The sequence below is a fragment of the Jaculus jaculus genome, chromosome 1 (assembly GCF_020740685.1).
Source record: "Jaculus jaculus isolate mJacJac1 chromosome 1, mJacJac1.mat.Y.cur, whole genome shotgun sequence".
Classification (NCBI taxonomy): Eukaryota; Metazoa; Chordata; class Mammalia; order Rodentia; family Dipodidae; genus Jaculus; species Jaculus jaculus.
The window spans coordinates 321,285,622-321,309,061 of NC_059102.1; the positions used below are offsets into that span (position 1 = coordinate 321,285,622).

The 23,440-nt window shown below is 43.0% G+C and overlaps 1 long non-coding RNA gene across 1 annotated transcript in view; it reads right to left on the reverse strand.

Moving 5' to 3' along the window:
• LOC123462749 overlaps positions 1 to 23,440 on the reverse strand; it is a 107,221-nt gene that overhangs the window by 44,061 nt on the left and 39,720 nt on the right. The window lies entirely within an intron of this gene.

A 23,440-nucleotide genomic window follows, 5' to 3' on the forward strand; every position in this document is an offset into this window, starting at 1 on the left:
CATAGTAGAAGGAGAAGAATTCCACTCCAAAGGCATAGTAGGTGTCTTCAACAAAATCATAGAAGAAAATTGCCCCCAAATTGGGAAAGAGGTGCCAATGCAGATACAGGAAGCCTTTAGAACCCCAGCCAGACAAAACCTGGAAAGAACCTCTCCTCGACATATTATAATCAAACTTCCAAACACACACACCAAAGAAAAAATATTGAAAGCAGTTAGAGAGAAAAATCAAGTTACCTACAAAAGCAAGCCCATCAGGATTACAGCAGATTATTCAACACAAACTTTTAAAGCCAGAAGGGTTTGGAGTGATATATTCCAAGTTCTGAAAGATAACAACTGTCAGCCAAGGTTACTTTATCCTGCAAAGCTATCCATTCAAATAGATGGAGAAATAAGGGCATTCCATGACAAAAGCAGGTTAAAGGAGTATTTGAAGACAAAACCAGCTCTACAAGAAATTAGAACGGTCGCAAGTAAACGACCTAATGCTTCACCTTAAAGCCTTGGAAAAAGAAGAATAAGCCAAACCAAAAATCAGTAGATGGGAAGAAATAATAAAGATTAAGGCAGAAATTAATGAAATAGGAAAAAAAAAAAACAATCCAAAGAATTAATGAAACAAAGAGTTGGTTCTTTGAAAGGATAAACAAGATTGATAAACCCTTAGCAAATCTGACCAAAAGAAAGAGAGAAGAAACACAAATTAATAAAATCAGAGATGAAAAAGGTAACATCACAACAGATTTCAGAGAAATTCAAAAATTAATAGGGACATACTATAAAAGCATATACTCCACAGAGTATGATAATATGAAAGAAATGGATTGATTTATATGACCTACCTAAATTAAATAAAGATAAGATTAATCACTTAAATAGACCTATTACAAGCTTGGAGATCCAAAGAGTTATCAATAATCTCCCAACTAATAAAGGCCCAGGCCCAGATGGATTCACTGCTAAATTTTACCAGACCTTCAAGGAAGAGCTAACACCATTGCTTCATAAGCTTTTCCAGGAAATAGAAAAATAAGGAATTCTACCAAATTCCTGCTATGAAGCCAGCATCACCTTGAAACCAAAACCAGGCAAAGATAGAAAAAGAAAAAAGAAAATTACAGACCAATCTCCCCCATGAACATAGATGCAAAAATTCTCAACAAAATATTGGCAAACAGAATACAAGAATATATCAGAAAGATCATTCACCCTGACCAAGTAGGCTTTATCCCAGAGATGCAGGGATGGTTCAACATACGCAAATCTATAAATGTAATACATTACATAAACGGGTTGAAGGACAAAAATCACATGATCATCTTATTAGACACAGAGAAAGCATTGGACAAAATCCAACATCCCTTCGTGATAAAAGTCCTATCAAGACTAGGAATAGAAGGAACATATCTCAAAATAATAAAAGCTATTTATGACAAGCCTACAGCCAACATATTACTAAATGGGGAAAAACTGGAAGCTTTTCCACTAAAATCAGGAACAAGACAAGGGTGTCCACTGTCCCCACTTTTATTTAATATAGTTTTGGAAGTCTTAGCAATAAGCAATAAGGCAAGAGACACACATAAGAGGGATACAAATTGGAAAGGAAGAGATCAAGTTATCATTATTTGCAGATGACATGATTCTATACATAAAGGACCCTAAAGACTCTACTAGCAAACTGTTAGAGCTGATCAAAACCTACAGCTATGTAGCAGGATACAAAATAAATACATGAAATCAGTAGCCTTCATATATGCTAACAACAAACACACAGAGGATGAAATCAGAGAATCACTCCCATTCACAATTGCATCAAAAAAAAAAAAAAAAAAAAAAGGACCTTGGAATAAACCTAACCAAGGAAATAAAGAATCTCTACAATGAGAACACTAAAACTCTCAAGCAAGAAATTGCAGAAGACACTAGAAAGTGGAAAAACATCCCTTGTTCCTGGATTAGAAGAATCAATATTGTGAAAATGGCAATCTTACCAAAAGCAATCTACATATTTAATGCAATCCCTATCAAAATTCCAAAGACATTCTTTATGGAAATAGAAAAAACAATCCAAAAATTCATTTGAAATCACAAAAAACCTAGAATATCTAAAATAATACTGAGCAACAAAAGTAAGGCTGGTGATATCACCATACCTGATTTTAACCTGTACTACAGAGCCATAGTAACAAAAACAGTGTGATACTGGCACAAAAACAGACATGTAGATCAGTGGAACAGAGTAGAGGACCCAGATGTAAGTCCAGGTAGCTATAGCCACCTGATATTCGATAAAAATGCCAAAAATACTCATTGGAGAAGAGATAGCCTCTTCAGCAAGTGGTGTTGGGAAAACTGGATATATATCTGTAGAAGGATGAAAATAGATTCTTCTCTCTCTCCATGCACAAGAATTAAGTCCAAATGGATTAAAGACCTTAACATCAGACCTGAAACTCTGAAACTGCTAGAGGAAAAAGTAGGGGAAACCCTTCAACATATTGGTCTTGGCAAAGACTTTCTGAATACAACCCTAATTGCTCAGGCAATAAAACCACAGATTAACCACTGGGACCTCATGAAATTACAAAGATTTTGCACTGCAAAGGACACAGTGAAAAAAGCAAAGAGGCAACTTACAGAATGGGAAAAAATCTTCGCCAGCTATATATCTGATAAAGGATTAATATCTAGGATATACAAAGAACTCAAAAAGTTAAATAATAAGGAATCAAACAAGCCAATCAAAAAATGGGCTATGGAGCTAAATAGAGAGTTCTCAAAGGAAGAAATACGAATGGCATATAAGCATCTAAAAAAATGTTCTACGTCACTAGTCATCAGGGAAATGCAGATTAAAACTACATTGAGATTCCATCTCACTCCTGTCAGATTGGCCACCATCATGAAAACAAATGATCATAAATGTTGGCGGGGATGTGGAAAAAAAGGAACCCTTCTGCACTGCTGGTGGGAATGCAATCTGGTCCAGCCATTGTGGAAAACAGTGTGGAGGTTCCTAAAACAGCTAGAGATTGATCTACCATATGACCCAGCTATAGCACTCCTAGGCATATATCCAAAGGACTCATCTCATTTCCTTAGAAGTACATGCTCAACCATGTTTATTGCTGCTCAATTTATAATAGCTGGGAAATGGAACCAGCCTAGATGTCCCTCAACAGATGAGTGGATAATGAAGATGTGGCACATTTATACAATGGAGTTCTACTCAGCGGTAAAGAAAAATGAGGTTATGAAATTTGCAGAAAAATGGATGGACCTGGAAAGTATTATACTAAGTCAGGTAACCCAGGCCCAGAAAGCCAAGCGCCACATGTTCTCTCTCATATGTGGATCCTAGCTACAGATGACTGGGCTTCTGCGTGAGAATGAAAATACTTAGTAGCAGAGGCCAGTAAGTTAAAAAGGAGACATAAAGGGTAGAGAAAGGAAGGGAGGAGGATACTTAATAGGTTGGTATTGTATATATGTAATTACAATGATTGTAATGGGGAGGTAATATGATGGAGAATGGAATTTCAAATGGGAAAGTGTGGGGGTGGGGAGGGAGGGAATTACCATGGGATATATTTTATAATCATTTAAAATGTTAATAAAAATTTAAAAAAAAGTACCTTGGAATAAACCTAACCAAGGAAATAAAGGATCTCTACAATGAGAACACTAAAACTCTCAAGCAAGAAATTGCAAAAGACACTAGAAAGTGGAAAAACATCCCTTGTTCCTGGATTGGAAGAATCAATATTGTGAAAATGGCAATCTTACCAAAAGCAATCTACATATTTAATGCAATCCCTATCAAAATTCCAAAGACATTCTTTATGGAAATGGAAAAAACAATCCAAAAATTCATTTGGAATCACAAAAAACCTAGAATATCTAAAATAATACTGAGCAACAAAAGTAAGGCTGGTGGTATCACCATACCTGATTTTAACCTGTACTACAGAGCCACAGTAACAAAAACAGAGTGGTACTGGCACAAAAACAGACATGTAGATCAGTGGAACAGAGTAGAGGACCCAGATGTAAGTCCAGGTAGCTATAGCCACCTGATATTCGATAAAAATGCCAAAAATACTCATTGGAGAAGAGATAGCCTCTTCAGCAAGTGGTGTTGGGAAAACTGGATATATATCTGTAGAAGGATGAAAATAGATTCTTCTCTCTCTCCATGCACAAGAATTAAGTCCAAATGGATTAAAGACCTTAACATCAGACCTGAAACTCTGAAACTGCTAGAGGAAAAAGTAGGGGAAACCCTTCAACATATTGGGCTTGGCAAAGACTTTCTGAATACAACCCCAATTGTTCAGGCAATAAAACCACAGATTAATCACTGGGACCTCATGAAATTACAAAGATTTTGCACTGCAAAGGACACAGTGAATAAAGCAAAGAGGCAACCGACAGAATGGGAAAAAATCTTCACTGGCTATACATCTGATAGAGGATTAATATCTAGGATATACAAAGAACTCAAAAAGTTAACTAATAAGGAATCAAACAAGCCAATCAAAAAATGGGCTATGGAGCTAAATCGGGCATTCTCAAAGGAAGAAATACGAATGGCATATAAGCATCTAAAAAGATGTTCTACGTCACTAGTCATCAGGGAAATGCAGATTAAAACTACATTGAGATTCCATCTCACTACTGTCAGATTGGCAACCATCATGAAAACAAATGATCATAAATGTTGGCAGGAATGTGGAAAAAGAAGAACCCTTCTGCACTGCTGGTGGGAATGCAATCTGGTCCAGCCATTGTGGAAATCAGTGTGGAGGCTCCTAAAACAGCTAAAGATTGATCTTCCATATGACCCAGCTATAGCACTCCTAGGCATATATCCGAAGGAATCATCTCATTTCCTTAGAAGTACATGTTCAACCATGTTTATTGCTGCTCAATTTATAATAGCTGGGAAATGGAACCAGCCTAGATGTCCTTCAACTGGTGAGTGGATAATGAAGATGTGGCACATTCATACAATGGAGTTCTACTCAGTGGTAAAGAAAAATGAAGTTATGAAATTTGCAGAAAAATGGATGGACCTGGAAAGGATTATACTAAGTGAGGTAACCCAGGCCCAGAAAGCCAAGTACCACATGTTCTCCCTCATATGTGGATCCTAGCTACAGATGATTGGGCTTCTGTGTGAGAAGGAAAATACTTTGTAGCAGAGGCCAGTAAGTTAAAAAGGAGATAAAAAGGGAAGAGAAAGGAAGGGAGGAGGGTACTTAATAGGTTGGTATTGTATATATGTAAGTACAATGATTGAGATGGTGATGTAATATGATGAAGAATGGAATTTCAGAGGGGAAAGTGCAGGGGGGAGGTATTACCATGGGATATTTTTTATAATTATGGAAAATGTTAATAAAAATTGTGAAAATTATAAAAAAGAGGGTGATGGGAGGTGATTATGATCGTGATATATTGTCTATATGTACAGAGGTTGTCAATAAAACATTTTTTTAAAGGTTAAAAAAGTCATGGAATTCAACTCTAATCTACCTCAGTTGGTGTCAAATTCATTTTTTTCCCCTAGCACAACTCAAAATGGACATTTATCACTAAAAAGTTGAGCTATTCTACTCATTATCAATGAATCATGAGTTTTATGTGCCTTTTATGAATGTGATATCTACTCAATTATAAGAATTTTTCCAAATCAAAAAATAAATAAAAAGAATCATCTCCCTGAAGTATAAGCACATGAGACAATGCCCCCTTTGTGGGCTCCCCTCAGCCTGTTGGTATAATGATTGTGATCAGGCAGCCACAGTGTGTGTGACAGACACACATGATTCTCGGAGGATAGCATTAAGGATTCTAGAAGGATAGCATGAAGTCCTGCCCCTACCACAAGATCTCCCCTGGAGACCACTGGTCAGAATCGGTGGCCTATCTGCTTTGGAGCCCATTGCTAACAAGTCAACAAGCTGACCCCAAGGGCCCATGAGAACCAGGACCACCTCGAGTCACAATAATATCCTCTAACCACCTTGGGTCTTCCATCCTCTGGGACGAAGCAGGGCAGATGCACAGGATACTGAACAGCAAAGCAAAGGTAATGACATCTTCCTTACTTGGGCTGTGGTTATGTCTGCTTCGCAAGCCACAACAACCATTCCCATCTCTAGTATCATACTCTATGCTCCGTGAATGTCTACTTCTCCAAATTGTGGAAACCATTCTGAAGGGAGTCCTTAAGGGCTCCACGTCATGGAATGAGCACTATCTTCCTCCATTCTGAAGAGGGTCCTTAAAGGTTCCGTATCTTGGACTGAGCGTGCTCTCTTCCTCCATTCTGAAGGGAGTCCTTAAGGATTCCACGTCGTGGAATGAACACTATCTTCCTCCTTTCTTTGCAGCAGCTGCTTAATGGCTTTAGCATTCACTCTAACTCCACTCTTGTAATGTAGAGGGAAGCTGCTTGCGGCATCCTTGCTTTGAGTTAGTTTGGAAGCACTTACTTGCCGAGCTTTCGTAATGATGCTCTGTCTTCAGGGCTTTTATGGAGCTCCAACAGGACAAAAGCATTTCTCCTGTACTTTGTCAGGAAGACACAGATGATATGTTTACAAATCGGAACCTTCTCTTTCATCTCCAAACATCCTTCCAAAGCTTCAAACTTATTATGCCACTGCCTCCTGATGATTTCACTTTCTGCAAATGGTGATGAATATTGCTGAATTGAGATGTTAGATGTTTTGCTTATAGTAATGTGATTCCACTTAGGCACTGGAACAGCCATTTGTATGGAATTACAATTGGCATTTTGGGTCTACCTTTTTCAGAGGCAAGGTAAGAGAAAATCCTTAAATAGTCGGTCATGGTGGTGCACGCCTTTAATCCCAGCGCTTGGGAGGCAGAGGTAGGAGGATCGCTGTGAGGTCGAGGCCCCTCTGAGAATACAGAGTAAATTCCAGGTGAGCTTGGGCTAGAGTGAGACCCTACCTCAAAAAAAGAAAAGAAAAGGATAAAAGAAAATCCTTAAGTATACGTCTTTTTACATGCTCATGGGAGGACAATGACAGAAACACCCATTGCCTTCTCTTCTAAAAAGCGAGAAAGGCAGAACAGGAAGGGTGAGGGTGAGAGTGAGGTGAAAAGACACAGTACACCTTCCTGTTCCGAACCCATTAGGCTTTGAAGCCAGGCTACACCCTGAAGAATGTCCACTCTTTTCAGAAGAGTCTTTATTTATTAGGGAAATCCCACAACACTGAAGGAGAAATTGCAAAACCATATTATTTGCTGCACTGGGAAGACAAACAGACTGAAAGGAACCACAGAGGTGAGAACAGTGCCTCCTTCTGGCCCCCGTCACCTCTGACTTCTCTCTCTATGCAAGTGTGGACAATGTGCAGGTAATAAAGCAGGAGGAGTATTGGGCTGGAGAGATGGCTTAGTGGTTAAGGCACTTGCCTGCAAATCCAAAGGACCCAGGTTTGATTCCCCAGGACCCACATATGCCAGATGCCCAAAGTGGCACATGTGTCTGGAGTTTATTTGCAGCAGCTGAAGTCTCATCTATCTGTAAGTAAAGTTTCTTTAAAAAAAATTAAAGAGAAGAAAAGCTGATCACTTCTGAGCTGTCTATGCCCTTCTCTTGCCCATATCCCTAAACAGGTTATGATGTGGGCATGAATTTTATAATAGGTGAAGGGAGGAGAGACAGAAAGAGAGGGGAGGTAGGAGAGAAATTAGTAGACAATTGTACTAGCTTGCCTTCAAAGGAGACTATTTCTAACCAAAGTCATCAGGGTTCCATTTTATCTAAAAGCCACTTCAAAGCTGCTGGAGCCTAGGGTGTCCTCACAAAAGTGAAGATGTTAGAACTTAAAAAGCTGGGAAGTGCTGGCAATCAGCAGGGGTCTAAAAGCAAAGGAACAGATGAGACTAAGAGAATCCTGCTTCCCTCTCCACCTCTCCATAGCATTGTCCTTGTCAACTTTCTTACACATAAATGTGTGTGAGAACCTTATCTCCTGGCCTAAGACAACTGTGTGAGCATGCAAGTCTGAGTGGACCTTCTCTGAAGTGAGTTTTGGGAATTAGATCACCCATAATTCCCTGGCAGAAGGTAGTGAAAGTGGTTAAAATTTTCACTAAGTGGTGTGTAAATAGAATAAGAAAAAGCAGTAAGCATTTATTGAACAAAAGAAAAACAAAGTTCACCAAGTGAACAGGGATGTGTTCAGGTGTTGAGGAGCTTGGGTGTGACAATGAGTAGAAATTAAAAGTACAGTGATATCAGGTGACTCTTCTGAGTGTCAGCAGAGCATGGTTAAGTAAAAGCAAAGCATAAACGTCTGAGAGCCTCTGGCAGCATGTGGAGAGTTCTCATGTCCAGTGATCAGAAAAAAATAAAAAGTTTAAATGATAAATTTTAGAAAAGTCAATGATCAGATTAGATAGCTACTTAAAAGGCTGGGAAGTCAGAATTCTCCATCTCAGCAAGTTCATTATGGTCCAAGCAATGGCTCCAGATGAGAAGAGTGGGAAACAGACCTGGCTGGGGACATCTGGGTTGATCACTCCATAGCCCTGAGAATCAAACTCCCCCAAATTCTTGAATCACTCCTCACTTCTATGATGACTGGGGTTACGCTTTTCAAAGGAACACATGGTCTCACCTCACCTCACAATCCACCCCCAGATCCATTCCCTAGTATTTCAATAACCAAGTTTCAATAACCTGGTAAAGGAAGTGCCAGGTCTGGTAAGTGAGGAAGAGGGCTACATGCTGGGAAAGCTGTGGATCTAGCAAACATGCCCCAGCAGCAGCTGGAGAAGTGTGTGTGCAGCAGGAGCCAGAAAGTACTGGATTAAGGGGAATAGAATTACAATGTTTGAGAAGAAAGGGCTTGTTGGTATGGGTCCCCTCTCATTTGCTGCAGAATTATACACCCTGGCAAAGGACCCTGGGAGATTATACCCTGGGAATACACTGTCAGGTTCACTCCCAGAAGCATGGGGAGAATGGGAACTGTACTAAATGAAAGAGAGCCACTAAGACTCCTGTGGAAACTGGAGAGAAGGGATCAAAAGGCTCAGATGAGTGGCAGATGAGATTGGCTATATCATGACAATCCACCAGCTGCCTATGTTATGTAGGAAGCCTTGGAGGACATGTTAAAAGGACAGAGATAAGTCTCACGATGATCTAGGCCCACATTTTTTTAAGGCTTGGAGAGAGTTTACTAGATTAACAGAAGGAAAGAGGAGAAGGAGAAAGCAGGAGGGGGGAGAGCCTCTAAGCCCACATCTTTGACTATAAAGAGATCCAGGGCTCTGAGGTATGACAGGACATCACCCCCAAAGCAACATGGAATGCACTGTCAAAAGGGGCCTCAGGGTTGTTGACAACGTCGGGATTGTCTGTGGTCCTGACTGATGGTGGACATGGTGTGACCAAGCCACACTCCCTAACAGCACGGAAGAAGGGAGGTATGATCCCAAATAATAGAGGTCAGATGTTGGGTTTAGCCATCAGAACCAAGGCTGGTGAGCAGTGCTTGACAGTTGGGGCAGAATAGACAGCAGCTGACAAGCATACTGCTCAGTCTCCACGTCAAAGGAAATCTCGAGTGGGTGATCTGTAGGCCACTGGGTTGCCATCTCAATAAATATCACGACCCTGTAGCTGGTTTCTATATCTGGGCCAGTTTTCAGACTTGAAATCTACTAACTGAAAAAGAACCTGGATCCTTAGGAGGAAAGATCCTGCAAGAGTATATGAAATGAACTATCAGGCATTTCCCCAAGGGGACCTATAGCTGTGTACTTGGGTAGCTGCATGGTAGAGAGGGGGCATGCTCACATAGTTCCAGGATTTTTGGGTGTGGGTTCTGAGCTCGTGTTAAAACCTGAAGGTCTAAAGCATCTTCAGTTGGAATGGGCATACATGAAGCCAGGCGAGAAGTGGAGGTCCAGACCCGGGCTGCTTCGTAGCAAGTCCACTGGCTCCATGAACCCACGGCATGAGCATATCCCTAGTCTGTGACTATATCATTGCATTGTGGACGTGCTTGGTCTTTGACAGAACCCCAAAGAGGTTCTTTGGTTTGTGAGTTTGTGGACTCACAGACCAAAACAGAGGAAATCCCACGAGAAATCCTCCTGTAGGGGGATTTTCCCTCGCCTATCTTTCAAAGTCACTCCCAGGAGGGACTATCATGCAGTCACGGTGAAGTTGGGGCTTGTACCCACAAACCCACAGATAAAGTGGCAAAGAACACACTTCGTCCTTAGGAAAATGGTGGGGATTGATGTCATATATAAAGTGTGGCGGAGGAGTGACACCAATCGTAGCCTTCCGTGAAGTTCATCAGTCTGGATCTTTCAGAAACCAGGTTCTATGGGGCATTAGGTACTTCAGACAAGCTCAACAGGTAACAGTCCCACAGCCTGATGTTATTGCAGATAAAGATTGATATTGGGTTATTGTTTTTGCGTGTTTATTGGTTTCTTTGAGGTAGGGATTGGGTCTCACTCTCACCTAGGCTGAACTGGAATCTAATCTGTAGCCCAGGTTCCCTAATGTCAGCCTCTCAAATGCTAGAATGTAAAGGAGATTGGGCTGGTTGTTATTGTGTCGCAAAGCACAGAAATACGACCTTGGGTCCAGAGTATGTGGCCTTTTCCATTCCTGTCAGAAGAGGGTACCAGAGGCACTTTGCACTGGCAGAGTGGACACCACTGTACATTTCACTTCTTGCCAGAGACCTATGCCAACTCTTCTGCTGTCTACAAGAATCCAGTCCCTAGGGACTATCTGTGCATTTGAAGACAACACATTGGTTCACTAATCTGATGATATCAAGTTAATAGGTTCATATGAACAGGATGTGGCAAGTGATTAGAGACCTTGGCAACATGTGTGCTCCAGAGTGTGAGAGATACGTGCTGGAGGGACACGGGAACCCATCACATCTATGACTGGTTAGTGAAGGGCATGCTGTTACATTTCACACTTTCCTTCACCGAGAAGGCAGCGCAAGGCGTTATACGCCTCTTTGGGTTCTGGGAGAAACATTTCTCCACTTAGAAATACTATTTTGACTCTCAGAAAGTGACATGGAAGGGTTGGAGAGATGGCTTAGTGGTTAAGACACTTGCCTGTGAAGCCTAAGGACCCAGTTCAATTCCCCAGAAACCACATAAAACCAGGTGCACAAGGTGGCATATGTGCCTGGAGTTTGTTTGCAGGGGCTAGAGGCCTTGGTGTGCCCCAAATCCCCACCCCCCATCTTTTTTTCTCTCAGTCTCTTAAATAAATAAATAAATAAATAACAATAAAGACAATAAAAATATCCTTAAAAATAAGAAAGTGGAGGCTTTACCCTGTTCCTGCCTTCTCAAGGGCAGGAGCTTTCTGTATTCTCTCCTCCTCCCTTAAATTCTAGGCTTCCCCATTTCTTTGGCATGAGCTCTGTCTTCCCTTAAGTTCTAACTAAAATCTAATAAAAACTGTAAACTTAAAAAAAAAAACCAAAAACAGTTAAACCAGGCATGATGGCACACACCTTTAGTCCCAGCACCGAGGAGGCAGAGGTAGGAGGAGGATCACACTGAGTTTGAGGCCACCCTGAGATACATAGTGAATTCCAGGTCAGCCTGGGTTAGAGTGAAACCCTACCTCAAAACAACAACAACAACAAAGTTAAAAATGAGGGGTCAGGCATGGTAGCACATGCTTTTAATCCTAGCACTTGGGAGGCAGAGGTAGGAGGAGCACGGTGAGCTCAAGGACACCCTGAGACTACATAGTGAATTCTAGGTCAGTCTGAGCTAGAGCTAAACCCTACCTAAAAAGAGAGAGAGAGAGAGAACTGGAAAGATGGCTTAGCAGTTACAGAACTTGCCTACGAAGCCTAAGGACCCTGGTTCAATTCCCTAGAACCCAAGTAAGCCAGATGCACATGGTGGTTCAGATGTCTAGAGTTCTTTTGCAGTGGCTAGAGGCCCTGACATGCCCATTCTCTTTCTTTCTCTCAAATAAATAAATAATTTAAGAAAATAAGAAAGTGAAATGGAAGACTATCAACTTTGAGTAGGGCTCAGAGCAAGAAGTGGGGCTCTGCATCAGCTGTAGGTGGTGACACAGCAGATCCATCCCCTGTTATTCGAGGAATCTGTGATGGGAGACGATTCCATGTAGAATTACTGCAAGCCAATAGGAGACTCTCCATGAAGACCCTAGGGCTCTGGAGCAAGGCCATGCCATCTGCAGCAGAGTGCTGTACACATTTGAGAGAATAGCTCTTGGCATGTCAGTTGGCCCTGGTTGGGAAGGAATGCCTGACTAAGGGACATCAAGTGATCATGTGGCCAAACTGCCCGTGATAATCTGAGTTCTGTTCAACCCATCAAGTCATGAGGTCAGGCAGGCTTGGAAGTATCTCTCATTAGACAGGAGTGATACATCCTGATCAGCCATGGGCAGAGCAAGGGAGCTCAAGAAAAGTCCAGGAGCAGCTGGCCCGCCTGTTACCTACTGCATCACAGCAGCTCCTGCCCCTCAACCCACATCCTCCGTGACCACCTGCATTGACGGTGGGGGCTGATGGACATGGAGAAGGAAGAAGGCTAGGCTTCGTTGATGGAAGACTTGGGTGAACTGTGGGCCCAAGTGCCAAATGTGCAGTGACTGCACGGTGTCCCTCCTAGAAGTGACTTGGAAAGACAGACCAGGGAAGACCTCCCTCCCGACAGAAGGGCCTTTAGACTGTGCACACCATCATCCTCCTTGACGGAGCGATTTAATTTCGATTGGAATCCATCAATATTCTGGATACAGGTTTTGATTTCCTGATTACAGGCCCCAAGCTGTTATCTGTCGGCTCCCCTGGGTGTGTTGTAGCACTGGTGTGAGAGCCAGAGAACACGGCCTTGAACTTAGCAGCCCACATGATGACAAGAGCTATGCTACAAGAAGCATTTGACCATGGGCTCTATCAGACTTTTCATATATTGTAGCACCTGATGGAGGGATGAGACAGGACTTGTCAAAAGCAGAGCAGGCCCCATGTTAGAAATGACAGTAAAGGACAGCAACCTCTAGGACCTTAAGTCAATAACCATTGCGTGACACTGTATCCCCAACAGGTAGGATGTACAGACCTGGGAACCAGAGCGTGAAAGGAGGCGTCTTCCCACCCACCATCATTCCCAGGCTCCTCCCTGGGGAACGTGTGCTCCCCACCCCATCTGCTCTAGTTTTTGCAAGGTTAACAGGTTTGGCTCTAAGGAGAAGGATGCTTCCACTAGGGGGCAGGGCAAAAGTCACCATAAGCTTTTAAGGTGGAGGTGCTGCTAACAGTTCTTTGAGACATGTAGACCTGCAGGCAAGGGATATGGCAGCCGTTCTCCCAGGAGCGATCGATCGATTTTGATCACGAGGAGGAGGTAGGGCTGTAGAGCGGAGGGCTGTGTGCCTGCACCTAGGCAACACCTGCTGGTGATGATCCTTGGCAAATTTTGACGGTATGCACATGGGGCTTGCATAGCCTAGAAGCTCAGGATGAGGGATGATGAGGCTGAGGTTTAGGCTAGCTGGTGAGTTACCGGTATCAGCAGAGAGGGAAGGCCACATGGATGGGCAAGGGGCAGAATGGAGGGATGACACCAGTTACAGTCCTAAAACCAGCTCCTGTGGTTCATCCCATTGACCTTCCCCTTGTAGTTACTCTAGGAAAACAGATGCATTTTTGCAAGGAATGTTCCTAGATGGGGCATCATTATACATAATAAGTGGACGGAAATCCACAAGGACTGGACTGCATGCAGTAGATACGATCATTCATCCCCAAGATACTTGCTCAGGACTCAGGCCCTGTTTCCCCAGCCTCTAGGATGTGAGTTTCTGTCAGCTCATAGATGTTCCTCAACCAAAGGGAACTGGCCACGCTAAGGACGAACCTCTGACCTTCCCCAGGGTTGGGCAGCTCATATCCAATACCTGATTGATGAGGGAGGAGGAGTGAAAAGGCCAAGTCCTTTGGTCTCACTTCAGTCCCATGTGAAGGGACACCCAGGTCCAGAGTACTTGTGCTTAGCTGAGGCCCCTGTGGCTCGTGCTCTGAAAGCTGTCACCTCCTTCCGCCTAGTCACGCACCCTTGATCCTTCCCCAGAACTTTGCCGTCTGTGCGCTACAGACATCTCTGCCTTGCCTAAGACAGCCTGCTAGTGGATCTACCATAGACAGCCACAGAGACAGATACATCCAGTTCATTCAGAAAATGAAGAGCACACTTGCAAGCTGCCTGCACCTAAACGAGATGGTTCACAGGAATGCAGACAAGTGAAGTTTATCAGCTTATGGAATTCTGCTGACTTAGACCCCAACATCTCCATATAGTCCATCCTTCCACAAGTCCTACACCACCTGCCCCGTCGGGACCAGAACAGACGAGGAGAACAAGTGCTTTGAGCTCAGTAGTTCAAGTTTAAGGGTGGAACAGCACACAGCAACAAATCAAAGGGGAGGAGGGAGGGCTGGGGAGATGGCTTACTGGTTAAGCACTTGCCTGTGAAGCCTAAGGACCCCGGTTCAAGGCTCGATTCCCCAGGACCCATGTTAGCCAGATGCACAAGGGGGTGCATGCATCTAGAGTTCGTTTGCAGCGGCTGGAGGCCCTGGTGCATCCATATTCTCTCTCTTTCTCTCTGCCTCTTTCTCTGTCGCACTCAAATAAATAAGTAAGAATACACAACAACAACAAAAAAATTAAAATAAAAAAGGGGAGGAGGGCATGGTGGCTCATGTCAATAATCCCAGCACCGGGGGAGGCTGAGGTAGAAGAATCCCTGTGCGTGTGAGGACAGCCTGAATGAGTTCTAGATCATTTGGGCTAGACTGAAACCCTGTCTCAAAATAAGAGAAAGAAAGAAAGGAAGAAAGAAAGAAAGAAAGAAAGAAAGAAAGAAAGAAAGAAAGAAAGAAAGAAAGAAAGAAAGAAAACAAAACAAAAAAAACCCTCCAACACTTCCAGCCAACCACGTAAACATATTGGAACCCTATCACATGCCAAGTAAAATCTCTGAAAAGCTAAAGGACAGGCTCAAATTCCAATTTCAGTAAACTTGTGTCCAAATCCAACTTTCTGTGACTTTAACCAAAATTGAGTGTTGGAGAGGACAGGGGAAGAACGTTATTCCAGCTACATGCTAGGCACCATATGAGCAGGTGCTTAAAGCTCATTGCTCAGTAAATAAGATAGATCTTCAGAACTTTACTTTTCTTGGTGGGTGGGGGGCTCAATGAATATCTCAAACTTTCCTTTTTTCCCCTGATAAAAGTTTAGTTTTTTCCCTCCCCCGCCCCGTCTTTTTTTTTTTTTTCCCCCTAGCAGGAAGGCTCCAATCATTCTAGAATGCTGCCAAATATAACAAACATCTACAGATGGGCTGATCTGCAGCTGGAGGCTTTAACTTTGCAGTATTTATTTGAAATACCCAAGCCAGCAGACCAAGGCTCAAGCATAGTGGGCATAACTCACAATGTTTTGGCTCTGGAGCAAATAGCAGTTGAACTTAGTTTTTTCAGCTAAACTGGAATTTATGCAGATGTGCTTTGCACTAAATTCATTAAACAATTACATCCTGGTGCAGTTTTCACATTTTTTGTAAAGGCTCTGCATAAGCACTAATTAGATCTGAAACAATGTTACTGGGCAAATTACAGCGCTGATTGTTCTTCTACTCTTGCTTCCGCATCTGCTTTGCAATGATGATGATAATTTAGGTGCGAGCCACACAAATGCTGTTTTTTGTTACATTTACTAGAAATATTTATTTGAAACATACTATAGATTAATTGATAAGATAACCATTTTTTTTTCTAGTGCCTCCCCATGTTTTCTCAGGGACATGGAGGAGTAAAATCCAAGCTGTGAAAGATATGGTAGCTAACACTTCTCACGAGGGCTAACTGGCATTTCCCTCCTCCTCAGTGCGCTATTGAAAGGCAACTTTGCATTTCATTTGGCTTCAAGTGCAAGCTGGGTTTGCTGAATTACAGCAGGGCCTTTCAGAGTGCAGAGTTGATGGAGAGGCACGCCGGCTCCCAAACAGCTCGCACGCAGGGCAGCCCACGCTGCCTCTCGGATCCACGCAGGGTACAGGGGGCCTTAGTACTGCAGAAACGTTCAATGTCTTGGGTAGGTCGGACATTGCAATATGTTTTTTTTTCCTCCTCTCATCTTTGTCTTCTTTCTACTTCATAGATCATAAAATGTACAAGACATATTAACATTTAAACATGAAAGCAGCTCTGCAGAAGTGAGGACATTCCAACAGGGTTTCTATGGCAACTTTGAATGTGCCAACTTAATTCAGGGGTTGCACCAGCCCAGAAGTCACCTGCACTGCCTCTCTCATGCGAGACATTCTTGGGGCCTCCAGTGGGCAGCCTGAGAGCAGCTCACCATTCTCTTTCACTCAGGATAAGGACGGCTTCTACCTCTGCCAGCCACCTCTCCCTCCCTGGCAAGGAAGCCCACGCTGGGGTTCTAAAGCCCGCTCCTGAAAGCTGGACTTTTCAAGTGGTTACTTTTATTGTTTGATGGAGCCAGCCAGGAAAGGCCGGGCCCAATGTGAGCTCCAACAGAGATGATGAGGCAAAACCGAACTCCAAATGTCATCAACGCAAAAGTCCATTTCCAAGATGAATGGAAATGCCTCCCGTGTGGGGGAATACTAATTATTAACACTCAGAATGGCGAAGAGGGTCCACAGGCCTCTCAAAAGTTAGCACTGGGGGGCTGGAGAAATGGCTTAGTAGTTAAGCGCTTGCCTATAAAGCCTAACAACCCCGGTTCGAGGCTCGATTCCCCAGGACTCATATTAGCCAGATGCACAAGGGGATGCACACATCTGGAGTTCATTTGCAGTGGCTGAAGGTCCTGACACATCCATTCTCTCTGTCTCTGTCTCTCTCTCTTTCTCTGTTGCTCTCAAATCAATAAATAAAAAATTAAACCAAAAAAATATTTTAAAAAAAGTTAGCACTGGGAACCGTTCACTCTAGTTTCCCTCGCTTCCATAAGGGCCTTCCCATTTCATTCTGTGGTTTCTGCTAGGTAGGAGAGATTGTAGCTAGACGGATGATGACAATTCCTTCTGCTGACTTAATTGGTAAGCCTGAAAACGCTGTGCTGGTTGAACAGGACACCGTCTCCTCCTTGAAGGGAAACAACATGCGGCACAGGAGCTTTGCTGTGGAAGGGTAAAATGTATGATGCTCATGGGAAAAAGCAAAATAATAAAAATGTATTTGTTGGTTTTCATTTGTTTGTTTGGTGCTGGGGATCAAACCCAGGACCTTAGACACTAGTCACACATTCTACCATTGAACTACGCTTCCAGCCCCTCAATGTTAATCGTGAACTTTATTTTTAAAGACAGGCTGGTCTCAAATTTGTAATCCTCCTGCATCAGTCTCCCTTATGCTGGGACAATACTACATACATGCACACATATAGTTATGTGTGTGTATGTGTGGTGGTTTGAGTCAGGTGTCCCCCATAAACTTAGGTGCTCTGAATGCTAGATCCCCAACTGATGGAGATTTGGGAATTAACATCTCCTGGAGGGGGTATATTGCTGGGGGCGGGCTTATGGGTGTTATAGCCAGTTTCCCCTTGCCAGTGTTTGGCACATCCTCCTGTCGCTGTGGTCCACCTTATGTTGGCCAGGAGGTGATGTCTACCCTCTGCTCATGCCATCATTTTCCCCTGCCATCATGGAGCTTCCCCTCAAGCCTGTAAGCCAAAGTAACCTCTTTTTCCCACAAGCTGCTCTTGGTTGGGTGATTTCTACCAGCAATATGAACCCGACTGCAACAGTGTGTGTGTGTGTACATATACATACATATATGCATATGTATATATATGTATATATATGTAAATATACATATAATATGAAATAGAAATATGTCACTTCACCTAGATTAAAATATTGCTATTGTTTTTGGAGATTTGAAGAATAAAAAGAGTAATTGAGATTTTCTTTTTAAGTTATTTATTATGTGTGTAGGTGTACGTGTGAAAATACACGATGTGTGTGTGCACACGTGTATAGGCATGCACACGTGCACCATGGCAAATGTGTGGCGGTCAGAGGACAATCTTGAGGTGTTTGTCTTCTTTTTTACAGCTTCTCTTTTTTAGATAGACTCCCTTGTTTGCCCCTGATTGTATTTCAGTCTGTCTGGCTCCACCTTTCCTTGCTGTGTACAAATCAGGATCACAGATGCATGTGCCACTTTGTATCTGAAGCAGGCTTGCAAGCAAGCACTTTTAACAGCTGAGCCATCTCCCAGCTCTAAATTGAGATTTTATAAATTGAGGACCAAATATTTACCTACTCACTTTCAGTTCTATGCTTAATTTCTTTTTTTTTTTTTAATTTTATTTGAGAGAGATAGAAAGAGGCAGGAGGAGAGAGAGACAGAGATAGAGAGAATGGATGCTCCAGGGCCTTCAGTCACTGTTGATGAATTTCAGATGTATGAGCCACCTTGTGCATCTGGCTTACATGGGTCCTGAGGAATTGAAGCTGGGTCATTTGGCTTTGTAGGCAAACGCCTTAACTGCTAAGCTATCTGGAGTGGTTTGATTCAAGTGTCCCCCATAAACTTAGGTGTTCTGAATGCTAGGTGTCTAGCTCATGGAGATTTGTTACAAATGCCTCCAGAAGGCAGTGTAGTGTTGGGGGTGGGCTTATGGGTGTTCTAGCCAGTATCCCCTTGCCAGTGTTTGGCACACTCTCCTGTTGCTGTTGTCCACCTGATGTTAGTGAGGAGGTGATGTCCATCCTCTGCTCATGCTGTCATTTTCCCCTGCCATCATGGAGCTTCCCCTCAAGTCTGTAAACCCAAATAATCCTCCTCCCCCCCCACCCCACCGCCCACCACCACAAGCTGCTCTTCTTGGTCAGGTGATTTCTGCCAGCAGTTTGAACCAGACTGTAATACCATCCAGCCCTCTATGCTTAATTTCTTTTCTTTTCTTTTTTATGCTTAATTTTTAGTTTGTGTTTTATTATAAGGGGGCAATAATGAGGATTTCATTTTCTGTCAAATTAAACATAATGTTCAAATTATTCCTCAATCTTCTCAGAGTTGCCAATGGAGAAAAAATCTAGGCAAAACATTGAAATGTTGGAATGTTATGAACAACTAGAAGAGGGTTATTATGAGTACATCTTCAACTGTAATAGTGTTAATCATTCCATGTTGATAACAACTCTGCAACTTCTAAGGAGACAATTTAATGACACAACAGAGCTCTTGGTAGAACTGATTTAATTTCATGCTTGCACCTTTTGGCCAAACACAATTCCATTTATAGTTTGTTGGCAGAGATGATCCCACTTACTGTTTCTAAGCTTCTTAAGTCCTTGGATGGGGGCCTTCTGGGACCTGAGGAAATTCTTAGTTACATTTTCTCCCTTTCTTTGTTTCTTGACCTTGTTCTGTCTTTCACCCATAGGAATTTCTGAATTTTGTCTCTGGGCTGATAGAATGAAAGATGAGTGGGCCACATGTCCTGCCATTGTGGAAGTCACACTCTTATAGGGAACAGTCATGGGACCTTAGCCAAGACAGTACATACTTATTTCTGACTATGTTACACAATTTATCAGTGAAAACGCAGAGGTTCTCATGTGGCTTTAGTCATTATGAACTAACCCTATGTGTTCTTTTTAACTGGATTCCTGAATTTTATTAGTTAGACTATATTATCCAATAGGATATGTCATATAGAAACTGACCTACTTATGTCTATCCATGAAAAAGTACAAATTAGCTATAATTGAGGTTGCTAGAAAGTTCTTCTGCTCCCCAGAATGTCTCTCCATATGGCCCTGTAAAAATTGCCAGTGTTAAAATTCCTTTTTAAAAGAATCATCTTCAAGGAGCTTACCCCTGTAACCAGTTTAACTTTATCTTAGCCACATTAACCTTAAATCTCCAGGGTTCTCAGGCACTTCCGGGAGAACTTTCCTGGTCTTGGTATTGCTTGTACACTGGCCACGTGGCTAATTCTGCATGTGCAGCAGGTTCATCTGTATGTATGTTGCTGGCAGCAGGGTCTCTGTGTTAGTCAGACTCCATCAAAGAGACAGTGTGGCTTGGAGGCGGGATCCTTGGGAGGTGATTAGATCATGCGGGATCCACAGTCGCAGATGGGATGAGCATTCCTACGAAAGGCGTCAGAGAGCTCTCGTCCCTTTCCTCGGTGTGAAGTGGGCCTGTAGCAGATGTCCAACCTGCCAGTACCTTGATCTTGGGCTTACCAGCCTCTGGGACTGTGACAAAAAAAAAAACTGCCCTGTTCACAAGCCACCCTGTTTCAGCAGCCTGAAGGACTAAGAACGTATAGAACCAAGGCAAATGGAAGCACGTGTTCACATAGGAGACATGAACATTCATTAGCAGCTTGCTAAAAGGTGGGAACAGCCCAAATGTCTACCAGGATTGAACAGATAAACTGAAGTATCCATTACAATGGAGTTTTTATCTGGCCATGAGAATGAATCATGTACGGGAGGCCCTCTGTGGGTTCTGCTTTCACAGATTCAACCTACCAACGACAGAAAACACTTTTCTAAAACTGTATCTGGGACTAGAGAGATGGATTTACTGTGTTTCACATAAGTGCGAGTCTCTGAGCTTAGACACCCCTCCCCCTCCTACAGAGCTCACGTAAAACTGAATGTTGTAGCGTTAGTGTCTGTAACCCCAGTGCATCTACAGAGAGAAGGGAGGCAGAGCCTGGAGTGTCGCTCAACTCATTGGACCTGCTGCTTTGGCAAACACAATCGTAAACAATGAGGCACGCTGCCTCAAGCACAGTGAAGGGGCGAACCATCACGAGACGTTTTCCTCTGACCTCACACACACCCGCACCTACACACATCAACGCACGCAGGGCAAAAAGAAATTGCATCTGTACTGAATATGTACACTTCTGTCATTTTTTAAAGCTACAATATAGTGACTATATACGTAGCATTTGCATTGTGTCAGATAAAGGATATGCATAGGTTACTTGCAAGCTTTGCTACGCTATCCACAGGAGTGAGCACCTTGCAGATTTGGTTCCTGTGGGCTGGGGGTGGGCCTGGAACCAGCCCCCTGCAGATACCAAGTGACAACTGTATTAGTACTCGCTGTATCATGGATGAACCTTGCAAATGTGGAGCTATGTATAAGAACTCAGACACCCAAACCCGTATGTTATAGGCATGGGTTGGAGTTGGGAGGCAACCACTGCGATTTCCAGATTTGTGCGTCTTGGAAAAAAGAACTGAAGTCAGACACATGGCTAGTGATAGAAACAGAGATGGTTTACTACGAAAGAGTAAGGTACTGCAGAGAAGGGAATGGTCCAGGCAGCTGAGCAAGGTTGGAAGCACTAATAATGCTCCCTGGTCACTGTATTGAGCCCTCAAAAGTTATTTATGTACATAGAAACTGCCTTCTCCCATTGGGTTCTTTCTTATGCTAATCATTTTCTTTAAAAATTTACATAATCCCCACCAGCATCTTCCTTTATCCTCCCTCCCCCATCCTCCTCCACTGAACTGAAGCCTCTCTTCTTTCCTACTATTGCCTCCTCTATTTTAAAGTCTTTCTCTCCCCTCCCCCACCTCTTCCATCTTCCATGGCAAACCTATCAGTGGTCCAAAAATTATCCAGGTCTGATCTAGGTAATGACAGCATCTCTGGGATTATGAGTACAAATATCAGCTTGTGTCTGGAAGATAGCATTCCAAGGCACTCCTTCCCAATCCGTTGGTTCTTGCATTCTTTCCACTACCTCTTCCAAGATAGTCCCTGAGCCAAGGGGGGGAGGGTGGTGTGTGAGAGGGATTTCTCATTAAGTGCTGAACACTTAAATACCACTTTTCTCAGCACTTTGATGAGTTCTGAGTGTCCCCAACGGTCACTATCATTTGAAAACAGAAAGTTCTCTCACCAAAAGGGACAGTGGCACTAATATATAGGCATAAACATAAGTATGTAAGAGGGAAAGTTGGTGGGCATAATATATCCATGTAGCCAAGCAATGGTAGTAGCTTTTCTCCAAGGACTTAAGACCTCCTCAGCCTTAAGACCTCCTCTTAACTAGGTTTTCAGTATCAGGCATTAATTCCCTCACATCCAGGCTGAAAGCTGTTGGTTACCCCCATAACAGACATACCACTTTTGCACTAGTGAGTGAAACCACCTTGCTAGCCAGTTGTGTAACTTTCAAGGTACATTGTTGCTTAAGACCACCAATGACTTCCCACCCCCTGCAAGCTGCATAGCATTTTCCAGCATCCTGATCCTGACAGCTAGTCAGCAGGAAGGAGGCTTTCAGCTCAGCTCAGCTCCAGCTTGATGTCTCAGTGTTCTACAAGTGAAGCATGTGGTGTCTTCAGCAATAGGGTCTTACCATCTAGTTCTGGCGGGCAACCGACAGTCTTGGCAATAGCCTGTATTGTTCTGGGGGCTTCATGCATCACTCTGGTAAACAACTCACTGGGAAGTATCCCACCTCTTGCACTGAAAGTTTTCTGTAACAACCTATGGCTTCTGGGCACAGAGTCATGTGCCTACCCCCACCCCCCCACACACAGGATATTTCTGCTCAAACACTCTTCTTTTTTTTTTTTGAATTTTCGAGGTAGGGTCTCACTCCAGCCCAGGCTGACCTGGAATTCACTATGTAGTCTCAGGCTGGCCTTGAACTCACAGCGATCCTCCTACCTCTGCCTCCCGAGTGCTGGGATTAAAGGCGTGCACCAACATACCCAGCTATAATCTTCCTTTTTTAAACTTACATTTTTTGATTAGTGCTGGGATTAAAGGCGTGCACCAACATACCCAGCTATAATCTGCCTTTTTTAAACTTACATTTTTTGATTAGCTAACAAGGAAGTAGGTTTCCATGTGACTTATTCATAGCACCTTAGTTTTGATCAACCCTCTCCCATCCCCTTCTCTCCTCTGTCCCACCTTTGACCCTACTTAGGCTATTCCATCCCCAGTGTTCTGCCCCTCTGCATACACATCTGCCATACCCACTCCTTAAGCCCTCCTCTCCTCCTTTGTTATAGCCTCTTTCTAACTTCCTGGCCTCTTACTCCAACTCACACACAAATCTATGCATTTGAAGCTAGTATCTGCATAAGAGAGAGAACATGTGGCATTTGACTTTCTGAGACTGGGTTATCTCACTCAGTATAATCTTTTCCAGATCCATCCAGTTTCCCACAAATTTTGTTAAGTTCATTTTATTTTACAGCTAATAAAACTTCATTGTGTATATGTGCCATGTGCTCATTATCCACTCATCAGTTGGTGGGCATCTAGGCTGATTCCATTTCCTATTTATTATGACTCAA